This window comes from Homalodisca vitripennis, chromosome 7 (genome assembly GCF_021130785.1).
Source record: "Homalodisca vitripennis isolate AUS2020 chromosome 7, UT_GWSS_2.1, whole genome shotgun sequence".
Lineage (NCBI taxonomy): Eukaryota > Metazoa > Arthropoda > Insecta > Hemiptera > Cicadellidae > Homalodisca > Homalodisca vitripennis.
The window spans coordinates 87,886,693-87,899,921 of NC_060213.1; the positions used below are offsets into that span (position 1 = coordinate 87,886,693).

Sequence of the window (13,229 nt, forward strand, 5' to 3'; positions counted from 1 at the left end):
CGACTTCCGGGTCCAGATGGTGGTTTCTGATCACAGTCATGTAAAAAAGTCCGTAATTTAAATTATCGGTTAGTTAAAAATTTATTCAGTATAACACATCTTTTGATTCCGGACAGCATCCTGGCCATCTAAAAGATGACCTAAAAGATGCGTCAGGTTTGTAAGATTTTGAAATAACCGCCAATTCTGAAAATCGACAACAATGGTCATGGCCAAAGAATATCGGTTTGTGTTTGTCCGTTAAATTATAGAAGATGTATTATAAGAGTAAATTAGGATTTTCTAATATAAAAAAATGTTCATTATAAATCTATTATTACTGAATAATCAACAGTTATTGGTGAAAATAGTAAATAATTATGATCATCCATCAACGTTACATTTTCCATTGAACGTTGGCAAGCCTGGCGGAGAGGCGGGAGACCGTTAGCACTGCCTAGCGGAAAGCTCGTGCAACTATCATCTCGGATCGGGCACTGGTTGACTGGAAGTGCGAGTTATGCACGGGTAGTGCACTGGTTGTACTGTGATGTGTTGTCTCAACCCCTCGCGTCCCGTTACAGATCGGTGGTTGTGTTAGTGTCAAGTGCAGTGTGACAAGTTTATAGGACTTTCGGATAGTCGAATTCAAAAGGTTAGTAACTACCTGTCAGGCTAACTAGCCACGTATACAGTGTACATGCCTCTTGTGTCTTGCCTCAAATTGTTCTCCAATTAGTATGTTTGTTTAGACTGTTTTGGATTTAAATTACCAATTAATAATTTACCCATTAGGTAGAGTACCAACGCTTTTAGGAAATTAATTTTCGAAATTGGCTGAGTCAGTGAAATAGGTCTAAAATTATCTCTACGGTTTTGTTACCCGTTTTGTTTACTTGCATAAAATGTTTAATTGTTTTACTTTAATTTGACATTTCAAATCAGCAAAATCACGTTAAGTTGCTTCAAGAAAGTAAATGTAATATCAAATTTATGTGTTGAAACCAAAAGTACTTAAGATAAGGTTGGTCCGTTAGTTTGGAATTAGCATCTAAACCGGTTTGCCAGTTGTTGACACTTGGATAGCGCGCGCGCGGGCTGGAATCAAGAATGTTTATGAATTTCAACGCATTTTTACCGGCTGCCATTTGTATACGTTCGTGTTTTTGGACCCGTATATACTCATACAAGTGCAAAGTGGAGTGTGATGAAATTTATCTTTAACATAGAATGAAGTTTTTTTTCTCTTTAAACGTACATAATAGGTGCAATTTTAATATAATGTTGGCCAAATTTCTGGAAATTTTATTGGATGACATAGAGAAGAATACGGTCAATTTCGCTATTGAAGGGAGGAACCCTGTTCAGTTTCGATATACAAATAAAAGCTGTCATCAATTTAAAAAACTCGTGAATACAAATTAGCAACAGTGTGATTTAGCACGAAATTATGAAGAAAATACTTTATGGAGTGATACATACATATACAGTAATTCTTAATATATTATAAGGTATCGATGTATTAAATATAGTATTGACATTTCCACTATATACTCAAAAACACTAGTGCAAGTAAATCCAATATAATGTTTATATGTAATTTAATTTTCTGTTTTTTTCCTACTCATTTAAATTAAAGGTATAAAATTCCGTATTACGTGTAAGAACATTATACGCACCTCTTGATCCACTGATATCATATGTGTCCGAAGTAAAGTACATTTGTAGACAATTATTCATTTTGTATTAGTTGTAAGAGTTGAAAAATTTTAAGCTAAAAAGAGAAATTGATTTCAAAATTTTAACGTGAAGAAAGAATTTACCCACGTCTGTCTAACCCAGAATAATACAATGCAAGGTTTGTCGCAGGGAAAGGAAGGGTATGTCCTCTATTCTTCTGAAGGTCGTTAGTATAACCCATCCTCACGGAGAGCAGCCTAGGTCGAAGGAACAATAGGGTGGTCCTGCATTCCTGCCGCATTCACACAATTCCAAGGACGTAGCTCCTAGCTCGCGCAGTCTGCCCTTGTTTTATGAGCTATTGTCGGCCGTTTTTTATTCAGTCCTTCGGAGAACGCCCTAATAGGAGGTTACAGCTGTTCAGAAACCAATTTGGTCCTGGCCCTTCTCAATTTTAAAAGCCAGTTAGTTCCTCACAGATCTTTTTGAGGGCCATAGCAAAATATTCTTTTTCATTTCTGCAATATTTTATATCACTAGCATTTTACCTGCAAATGTGTGAGCTATTATTATGATATATTTCTCTGCGGATCATCCTATTCATAAACGCTATCACTAAATTAGCTCGTAATTTTTCATCGCAAATCTGTTGTCAATTTTACTTATCTATAAGTCTAGAAAGGTATATATCAGAAATCGTGGCCTTCGACTGACGATGTGCGACGAACGCCTATCCATAGAGTATATTATTAGCCTTCTTACAGTAAGTACTTACATGTGATTGGACGTGAGTAATTCTCTGATTATCTCTTTTAAGTATTTCCAGATTTGCCAATAATATGAGATTCGATGTACTAGTGATTACATTTTTTTTCGGTTAGTTTTCAGTGGTACAATTTCGAATAGTTCATATTCAAAACAAGGGAATACAGAGGTAAATCAGTTTAATTACTACAATAAACTCATAAGGCAAATTAGGATTTTTATTCTTGTTATAACGAGTATATTAGCCTACAGAGAACTTTTGAACAAATCAAAACGTTTTGATTTGTTTGGCTGTTTTAAATCACAAAATATGTTAAATCAGTGATAAAATAAAAAAATAAAGAAAAAAATAATAATAAATATTAAAACATCAATAATTGTAAAATTTAATTAACTATTAATTATTTTTTTAATTATTATTTTTTGATAGTTCAAAATATCAAGATAGCTGCGAAAAAATCGACCTCAGTGGATGGGTATATTCTGGAAGTAATTACAGTTGACAATAAAGTGTTAAAATGGAAAATCCTAACTTTTAAACCCACAAAAAATGAGCCATTAAATCTAGGCCATTTTGGTAAACAAACCATGTCTTTTTAAAATAATATTTTGAACGTAGACCTATAGTGTAGGAATTCGTGAAATTGAGGTCGTATTGCATAAACTACATTTTATCTGTTCGATTCAAGTCATATTATTAAATTGTTAGCCCCGGAAGCCAACAACAAATATTTTGGAAATATAAACATTTTTTGAGCCAATTGGAAACTCGAATTGAAGTAATTTTCTTTCAAACATTTGACTGTGTACATAATGGAAATTTAAAATCGTCAAATTTTGTAGGCAACGGAGGCTCGTGAAGAAAAAATGAGTCATATAGAAAAAACATAAAAAGGTACCCACCAAACAACTCATATAACGACTACTATCAAATAAATATCAAAATAAACCTATCTATTTTGGTAAATTGGACAGTTTTAAAAGGTCTTAATTTGAAACATTTTGTCGAAAACGAATACATTGTGGTTTAGTATGAAAATTCTATTGATATTACACCATATGTGTCTTTTTAAGGCATTATTACACTAAGAGCATAAAAATATACCGAGTTTTGAACTTAAAGAGGAACAGAAGTACGAAAACCTAATTAATTGCGGTTAAATTTGTAATGTAAACGTAATCTCTCAAATAATATGGTCACTTTACGACAATTATTTTAGGTATATTTACTAGAAAAACATTTTAAATCTAAGTTCGAAATCATTACACGAGTGAAATGATAACTAGGAAGCCCTTAACATTGTTTACTTGTTGATTTTTTATTTTTATTTTACGAGAAAACTACCAGAACCTATATGTACTACCCAAATAAGTTAAGCACTACATACTTGGCTTTAGCATACCTACAATGTGGTACTTTGGATGCAAAAACTGCAAGTGTGAAATACGTAATATCACTCATTATATTTCAGTAGACCATACTTATAAATATACGAGTTAATATATGATCAGATTTTGAAAATCTCAAAATGAGGATGCACTGAGGAACATAAAAGGAATTTTATATTTACTTTGCAACAAATCCAGTGTGTTAAACAATACTTGAGAGGATTCCGAATGAGATTGGTTTTATTACTGGACCCAAACAATGCGTCCTCATATATCAAAAAACTTGTTAAAAGCAGCAATTTTTCATTCGTATTTATTTACACATTATAGTTTATAAGGTGTCAAATTAAAGACATTTTCTTCTTGGATCGGACAATTAGCCTAAAATTGTGTAAAAGGGGTAAATATATATATATATATATATATATATATATATATATATCCAATACTTTGAAAGAAAATTTATACACCGGGGTATCAAGTTAATGGCATTTTTAAATAATTTAAAAATGTACTAAAAGTTAAATTGAATTTTGGTAGGCATGTAAGTATTTTTTCGGTTCTACGTCTAAAAGTGGAACAATTAAAGTAGCAAACCCTTCTGGTACTAGGGTTTCTAAACTGAAAAATGTTCCAAGTAATTCATCTGTTCGTAGTATATAGCATTTAAGTGGTAACAATAGTCCTGTTGTCTCATGCGTGCACATGAATAGGTAAGAAAAGCAAGTTTATAGAATCCATAACGCAACGAAAAATAACAAATCCGATATATTCTGAGTTATTTAAATATATATTAATAGTTTAAACTAATTAATGAATTCAAACAACTTAACGCGCCTTGCCTTTTACGACTGCACCGGCAGACCGACCTCCATCGATTGTTACGTATACACTTATGATCGCCATACCAGTCACTGAATTCCATTTATACTATACGAGTATATGAATCGATCCCCCTACTCGAAAGGAATATTCGTTTAAGAAATCGTGACAACCAGTCATCGCCTTCGGCCGTAATCGTGTGGCAGTCAGAGTAACGAAATGTCAATTGATATAGACCTCTATTTGCTCGTTAAAACGAGCAATCAAGTAGGCTAAACATCAATTGCCGATGTGGCGAGAGCATAATTTATTGATATGCAATCAGAAATGAGTTTCTCAATTACTTTTCACAATTTCCTTATTAGGTCCCTTAAATGTAGGATTTTACGTTTTTAAAGGCTGTAAAATTTTTCGCTTTGTCTTTTAATTAATATTTTGAAAAAAAAAAACTATCAATAATTCCAAAAAGTTAAATATTATTTATATATTTGTAATCATATTTGACAACTTTCTAATTTACAATTGACGCTTTTCTGAGCTAGCTCCATCAATATGACATATCGTAAATTAATTCATATAAATAGAATTCTGTGTACTCGTATACATGTTTTTTGTTGGAGAGCACCGTGAAATAACACAAATTATGATTAATTAGAGTTATTTATAAATCATATTCAGGAAATACCTTCAATAACTGGTTGCTGGATTGGTGACATTGAATAGGTTGATGGCACTATTGTAGTATTGAGCATTTGCCGAGCTGTCAATTTGTCAGATCATTAGGAAGTAACAGTATGAGTAATTCTCATTTCGTCGATACATTTATCTATTGTGCCTTTGCTTAGCCGTCCGCTGTCAAAGCGTCATAAACAACGAAGTGGTTCTCAATACGATGTTAATTTTATAAATTATGTTTGGAGAAACAACTTTCAATGAGTGGTTGCTGGATGTGTGTCATAGTATGTATGTCAGAGTTGATGGCACTCTTGAGGAATTGTGCCTTTGGTGATCCGCCAAGCCCGCAGAGCTTCAAGAAGTAACACTAAAGTGATTATCATTTCTACGAGACAGTATTTATGAATTATGTTTGGAGAAACGCACTTCAACAAGTGGTTGCTGGATTTGTGTCGTGGTTGATGGTTTTGTAGTATTGCGCGTTTGCTGAGCTGTCAATCACCATTGATCGGTTAGTAGCGCGTCTGCTGTGTAGGGCTTCCTTCTGTTAACTGTGTAGCCCCTATAACAGTTAGGCGTTCTTATATATCACGCTACTTGGATTAACGACTGTTTGTAAATTTTTCGAATGGTTCATCTCTGACTCGGCTAGCGTCTTATTCCATATGTCTCGCCTTACTTTTTATTTATTTAAATTCCCACGGTATAACCATTTTGCAAATTGCATTACTTAAGATGACTTACAATAGCAAATGCTCACAAAAATAGTACGGTATGAAAAATCAAATTCAACAACTAACCATGCCTATGACATAATAAATGATAAGGAATAACAAAGATATAACTAAAACCATGTGAAACATAACAAAGGTGGTATCAATAACAATAGTGCAATAATAAGTAATAATATAACAAGTAATAAAAATAATAATGCAACAACGACAACAATAACAGTCATAACATTAATCAAGATAACAATGGAATAATGGAGTAACTATTAATATAATGCTGTGTAGGACTCGACAAACTCACTCTGACTCAAATGTCTCCAGCCTCACCGTCAACACAGCACGTCTCAAAGCTCTCAGTCGATTGCTGAAAAAGTCAACTCCACTGCACACCTCAACCTCGATGTTTCGGATAGCTTTATTTAAGAGAGATGCGCGTCTTGAGATTTGCCTCTCTTTAGAATTATACTCACATTATTTTGCAGTCTTGAAATTGCGTTCCTTAGCAGATTTTTGGATATGTGGTGTGACATCACTGCTCCTCTATGCTGATACTGGATCTATGCAAAGCATTAAACTTGGGAGCTATCATAACCTACTTTCTTAATCTCTTCTCCAAAGTATGAACCTTTTGGATCAATACATTTGGGGAATCCAATGGGGTTTAAGAATAATGTTTTTTCCTGCTGAGTGGAGACATCGTGGAAGCCCAGAACCGTCTCGCACCGTCAAACCTTATTACTATCAGATGCTATACCTTTTGGTCTATTAGCCTGCTGATAATCATCAATTCAATCCTTTATATCATCAGCTTCCGCTTCCGCCCAGTTAAAGATGTCTTGTGTATCAGTGGAAAATTTACTTTCCTTTCTGGTTGATACTCCACATCCTCTTCAAAAGCCATGCTAAATCCTCTGCTTAGCTGGATATTGTGTAGGATTTAAAAGTAGATCGTATGTAATCTATACTGATTGCGAATAATGTACGATATAAAATAGATTAAGAGAAAATGTTTTCTGGGAAGCTAATTTTTCTTTAATTTTACTATTTTTTGTCAAAATAGTTAATTTAGTATATATAATACAGCCTATACTTTTGAAATCGTACATTTAACAAACATGTAATTCATGTCAATGACAGTAAAATATGATGGACAATATTTTCAACGTTTTAAAAAGAATTGTCTAAATCAGAAAAATATTTTAAGATTCTCGATCGATTTTACGATTAAAATGCTTCCGTAACGTAGAACTCCCTCGAAATTTTGAAATTTAACTGAAGGGATTAATCAAAGTGGAAAATTTTCTCTTTATTATTGATAGTATGTATTCCTTGATATAAAAATTTTGGTTATGTATTTTTTACGATAATATTACATACTCCGTTATACAATGTGGTCAAATTTGAACCTCCGTTTCTTGCGTATCAATGATGTAACATTTATCTTTAAGTGTTACGTCTAACTCTATCCTGATGATTTTAAGACTTCTTTTTCAAATCGTTGGAGTTGTAGACTGTATGACTTTTTAATCATAAGTTCATTTTTCTGTAGGATAATATCAAGGCTGGATCAATCATATATCCTGATCTCCTGAAGACAATCTGTGACATTTACTGCTAATGTAACCAAATCATGTTTTGATCTTAGCAACAGGATTAAGTACTCTATATAGTGTCGCGATAAAGTAAATAGTGTAGGATCGTTGGTGATTCATAGATTCAAGCTCACATAAGATTCTCTAAACACACAAGTGATGATTTCAAACTGGCTGCAAATTTGATCTTGTTTATAACCTAATTCTTATGGAAAAAGATTCTTAGATTTGAGTAGACCACTGTGCTTAGTTATCCTGAATATTCCTCAATCGTTCAGTAAATACCTGGGATACATAGATCGTGGCTGTTCTGGGGAATTCCTTTCGTTGGTCTATCTATAGTTCTAGTTCAAATTAAAAACTCTTCATTCAAGTGGACATTAATCGATACATAAATGACACGGATCCCAATGTACCTCACAGGGCGCGTGCGGGAAAAGTAGTTCACAGAAATATCAGTTTACAAGTTTTGAACCTTCTGCAGTCTAACAGCAGTCTATTTCAAGCCTCCACCACTATCAATTTTTAACCAATAGAAAAAAGGATTCAATTTCACAGACGTAACACTATTTCCAGCTTAATCATTATAAAACAACATTGCGAACAGAAAAGTGGCACTTGATAATATTAAAAAACTATATGTTTGGCATGACAGGTAATATCAAATGTAAAAACTATGTAATAGCCTTGATTATGGATCCGTCAGAAGGATTCATAATCAAGGGTACTAGGTAGCAATAACGGTAACATTAATATAATAATAACAGATTTATCGTTTCTATAAACGATGAAGTATAAAAGGCCTATAAAAAGAAATAAACTACGAAGAACTAATGATAAAATAATATGACTATAGCAATGTAATACATAAATATTATCGGATAAAATGTAAAAGTAAAAGAAATGACAATGGTTTCCCATCAAGTTACATAAATCTTTGGTAGCATGGTCGAAGAGTTCCTAGTTATACATTTCGTATGATAGATCAAACTGTTCGACCCTATAAACACCTCGGTGTGGGTGTAACTCGGTAGTAAAACACTGCATGTTGACAACGACTTCAGGAAGTTTTTAACTACTATGTCAACAATGACTGTGCAACTTATTCTCACGCTGACCTTGTTTTAAGTAAAACCTAGTTATTAAGTATTATATATTACGACTTCTGGGTTTATATGGACACGAGTTTATGGATTTCTAGCAGTCGGATGTCATTGGTATTATTTACTAGGGTTTTTGGATTTTTATAGATTCGGTTCTAATGATTGCTAATATGTCAAGTGTCAATAAGATTAGTAGGAGGACACTTGAGTTTTAGTGATGAAGAGCCTTACCAAGAAATGTAATGTAAATACCAGTTAGTAGTAATTCTACTGTACTGCCCACAGAGGACGAGTCCCTTATCACCTATCTTAATGAAACAGTTGTTTTGTCATTCATTTGTTATCAAAATACTGTTTCAAAGTCAAATAATACTCTTTGTGTTTAGTTTGGTAAAATATAACAGGATTATGATAATACCTCTCGTATAAGAAGATGTATAAACAATGTTTTTGTGTGTACACAGGACGTTATTTAATCCCTTACTACCAATCGATTAGAGTCTAGTCATCGTGCTTGGTGTTGTTTTGTCATTTTTTACCCCGTAAAAGCCTGCAAAAACACTATTAACAGTAGTGTAATATGGACAAATATGTACGCGCAGTACTTAGAATAGAATTCTTTTATTGAAGCAAAAAATATTTCATCGCAAAAGTCAACTGATAATTTTGACACGCAAACCACAATTTCCAATCTTAGTTCTAGCTACGAAGTCAGTCAGCGAAATGGGTGGTTTTCCAGTTATATGCCAGAAACTCGCAAACATTTTAAAATGCTTGAGTTGCTAAACAGTGTTTTAGGCAAGGTTTTTCCACTTTAAGCGTCGGGGCATTTTTATAGTATCTGGCAACCTGTTAATGAAGTGAACACCCGCTTGTGAGGGCAAGTGCTCAAAAACTACTGTCCTGTGTCTTCCAGTTCGGTAGACTTCTCTGCCCCTAGTCTCATACCTATGAATGTCTTGGCTTCTTGTCAAAGCGCATTTTGAAATACAAAACAAAATGTGGTTTCCAAGTCTCTTTGCACGACTCTTTGGGTTATAATAATGCAATAATTTGAACAGCTTTTTCCTGAATGGCCTCATGAAGTCTGTGTTCGCACATGCTCCCCAAAGCAATACTTCGTAAGAGACGTGTGGGTACATGAGGCGTTAATACGTCGTCATCAGCACCTGAGTCGGGCAGTATTTAGCTAACGATCTCAAAACATAAATGCTTGAAGATAGCTTGTCACAGACAGTACTAATGTGATCATTCCATGTCAATCCTTAATCCAGGTGTATTCTAAGGAATTTTGTTGAAAGGACCTCTTCCAGCACAGAGTCTGCCAATATTGCGGCAAGGCCATACTGTGAGAGTGTAGGGCGCAAAGAAAAATTCTAAACAAGTTATTTTGCTTAATTTGATGTGAGATTGATGGAGTTGAAATTTTGGAGTCAATTGTTGAGATCGACAAAATATTGGAGTTCCAGATTGGATGTGTTTTTGAGCGAAAATAGAAAGTCATATAATCAGCGTTCTGTACAAATCGTCCATGCAGTAGTGATGATCTTATGTCGTTGACATGATCAAAAGAGGACTGGATTTAGAATGGACCCCTGAGGGACTCAATAGGTTAGATTTATTGAATTAAAAAATTGGTTTGAAATTTGTTAATCTATGGTCAACACAGTCGAACGCTTTTAATAAGTCAAGAAACACACTTTGAGTGGAATTTTGACATTCTAACCCCTCTATAACCATGGCTACAAGACTCACCACTTCATCTACCATAGATTTGTCCTTCCTGAACCCAAATTGTTCATTTGAGAGCTGGTTATTTTTAGTTAAAAAATTGCAGCATCCTCTTCAAACTTATTTTTCAAATACCTTCCTAAAAATTGGCAAGATTGAGACTGGCCGATAGTTGTTGACAGAGAAATGGTCATCTTTTTTGAAAATTGGGGTTACTTCGGAAACTTTTAGAGAGGAGAAGTCTCCCGTCTGAAAAGAACATGGCCATGAAGTACAGTTTTGAATTATAGATCCATGTTTAATCTGTAATTCTTCTAGTTTGGGAAGAAAACGTTCTTCTCCAACATATAAATTTTAATTTTTCCATTTTTTGTGTTTTCTTTAAAGAGAAAAAGGCCAATTACTCTATCCTGAGAAATTCCACACCATACGTTTAGTTTTCAATATCCCTGGTGTGTTCTTCATAACGTTGTGGGTTCTCAGTCACACATATCATAATATTTTGCTTCTTTACTTTAATACTTGACAAATGAAAAGTAGCCTCGACAGAGAAAATACTCTTTTTAAGTATTGATCATTACAGTTTATGTTATCTTGCAGGTTACATCAAATTCATTTCGTAGAATCCAGTCGTTTGGGGTAATATTTTATAAAATTTGGAGTTTGTATGAGAGAAAGTCGTAAACATTTGAGAAATTTGTACGGACCGTTGATCGTTTTTATATTTAACTTATGTGTACCAAATCTCGTAGATATTTTGGGCTGTTTATAAAAGTATGTTGACGTTTTTATCGTTGACTCGGGGACGACTGTTACCTTTTTTGTGGTGTAAACTACCAAGTCCTAATACAAGCTCTAGAAGGAGTATTTATTTTATATCTCGTTCGAAATTTCGACTGAACAGCAACATCAGACTTGTTTTCGATAAACCACTCCACACACACTGTGTAAAACACGAGCGCCCATTGCGATTCTAATCAGATGTCAATAATTTGTTTTTTTTTTATAAAGGCAACTATATAAACCAATCAGCTGATTAAACTGTCAGCTGGTGAACAAGTTTTGAGCCACTCTTTCTCTTAATGTTCCATGGAACATTAATAGAAAAACGTTAAAGTTGTAAGGTTTGCTATCCCTGTATTTGTCAGTCAAACACACTCATTCTCATTCAACATCACAGACATCGTATGGCACATCCGGCTCATTGTAAATTCCACTTATTTGAATTGACAATTTTATTGCCGCTAATTGATTTCATTCAACCCGGGCTCGGGGATGGGCGCCTGCCTATTCAGTCGATTTGGAAGTAAGATCGGCCGACCTTGGCGGAAGACGGTTGTCCACAATACGACATCCGAGTTCCAACGGACTTCTTTGAATGAGGCTTCTTCTAGAGCCGGATACGCCGCCCCTCCCAACCGTTCGTATTAATTAACCTTTCAAGGATGTCCGACAAGAAGGACAGAAGGCCGAGTCACCTGCGCCCGCGCGCCAGTACAGTAGTGCGACCAACGGTTGAGGCAGGTGCCATAACACCGTAACGGTTCCACCGAGCAAGCGGGGTTCCGAGCCCGGAGTGCCGAGGCCTGGTGCTGCGCGTGAGCCAGCAGCATCCTGCCTACAACAGTCTGTCCGCACTGCTGACACATTGACACATGCCTGCCAAGTCTTACCTAATCTCGGAGTTTCTGGCTGCTGTATAACACATCACGCTTTATTCCGAATAAAGTCGTCAAACAGTAGGATAGGATTACATCTAAGAATTGTTCAAAATTACCTGCTGCCTTACTCGCTGAAACATTAGGTAGGGGATGGACTTTCCGTTAGGCCTGCGTGGGTAGATATAACATGATAACTGCAAAAGGGAAGGTTGTAAAATGTTCCTTTAAATGCTTTAAAGGTCGATTTGTACAAGAAAAAGTGTTCACAATTTCATTATTTCAAGATTAACTTTGATTCAAGAAATACATCTCTTATTTCTACCAATCTCATCTTGTGTGCACTAGACACACAAATACTAGACAACGGAGTACACGAAAGAACATAACGAAACTACCGAACTGACTGTGAGGGTAACTTTGATGCTCTTTGACCTTTTACCTTTTCCCCTCAATTGCAAGTGTTTCTTTGGGCCAAGAGGAACTTATGAACGAAGTTTCACGTCTCTAAGGCCGTTCTATCAAATGTAATCACACAGAAGGTCACACAATGATACGATTTTCAGAAGTGTCCTTAATACAAATTTAAATTTGTAGTAAAAGTACTTACTATTTGTTAATCGTCACAAAAAATGGCAATAAGAAATTTCAAAACAGGTTCACTTACAAGTTTTACTGAGAAAATAGTAAAAGTACTATTTAAAAAAATCTAAATTTGTAAAGTTAGCTTGGATTAACATTCAGGCTAAACTGAAATAATAACATCCTACAAGTACTGAAAGTTCGTGTATTTTGCTTGAAATAAGGTTTACATAATAATCCACCCAGAAAGTTGCATATTGAATTTGAAAGCTCTGCACATGATGATTAAAAATTGGAGCGCTTACAACGTAGACGCTATACGATACCAAGCTGTTTATGGCCTAGGGAATTGATATGTTTTGCTAGTTACTTTGAAATAATCAATTAATAAAGGAAATCAAATGTACGTTCTACTTGAAAAAGTTATTATTTAGTATTTTTAACCCATTCGATACCCTCCCATTTCGACACCCCCAACAACTAGCGCGGTTGAAAATCATTCCTTTCTTAGGAAAAATGAAA

At 34.6% G+C, this 13,229-nt stretch overlaps 1 protein-coding gene across 1 annotated transcript in view; it reads left to right on the forward strand.

Annotated features, from left to right (window-relative positions):
* The first annotated feature begins 451 nt into the window (after positions 1-451).
* The window catches only part of LOC124366032, a 64,833-nt gene continuing 52,055 nt past the window's right edge, over positions 452-13,229 (forward strand). The window contains exon 1 of the mRNA XM_046822236.1: positions 452-634. The gene's annotated coding sequence lies outside the window, so the exon portion shown is untranslated. The remainder of the gene's footprint in view (positions 635-13,229) is intronic.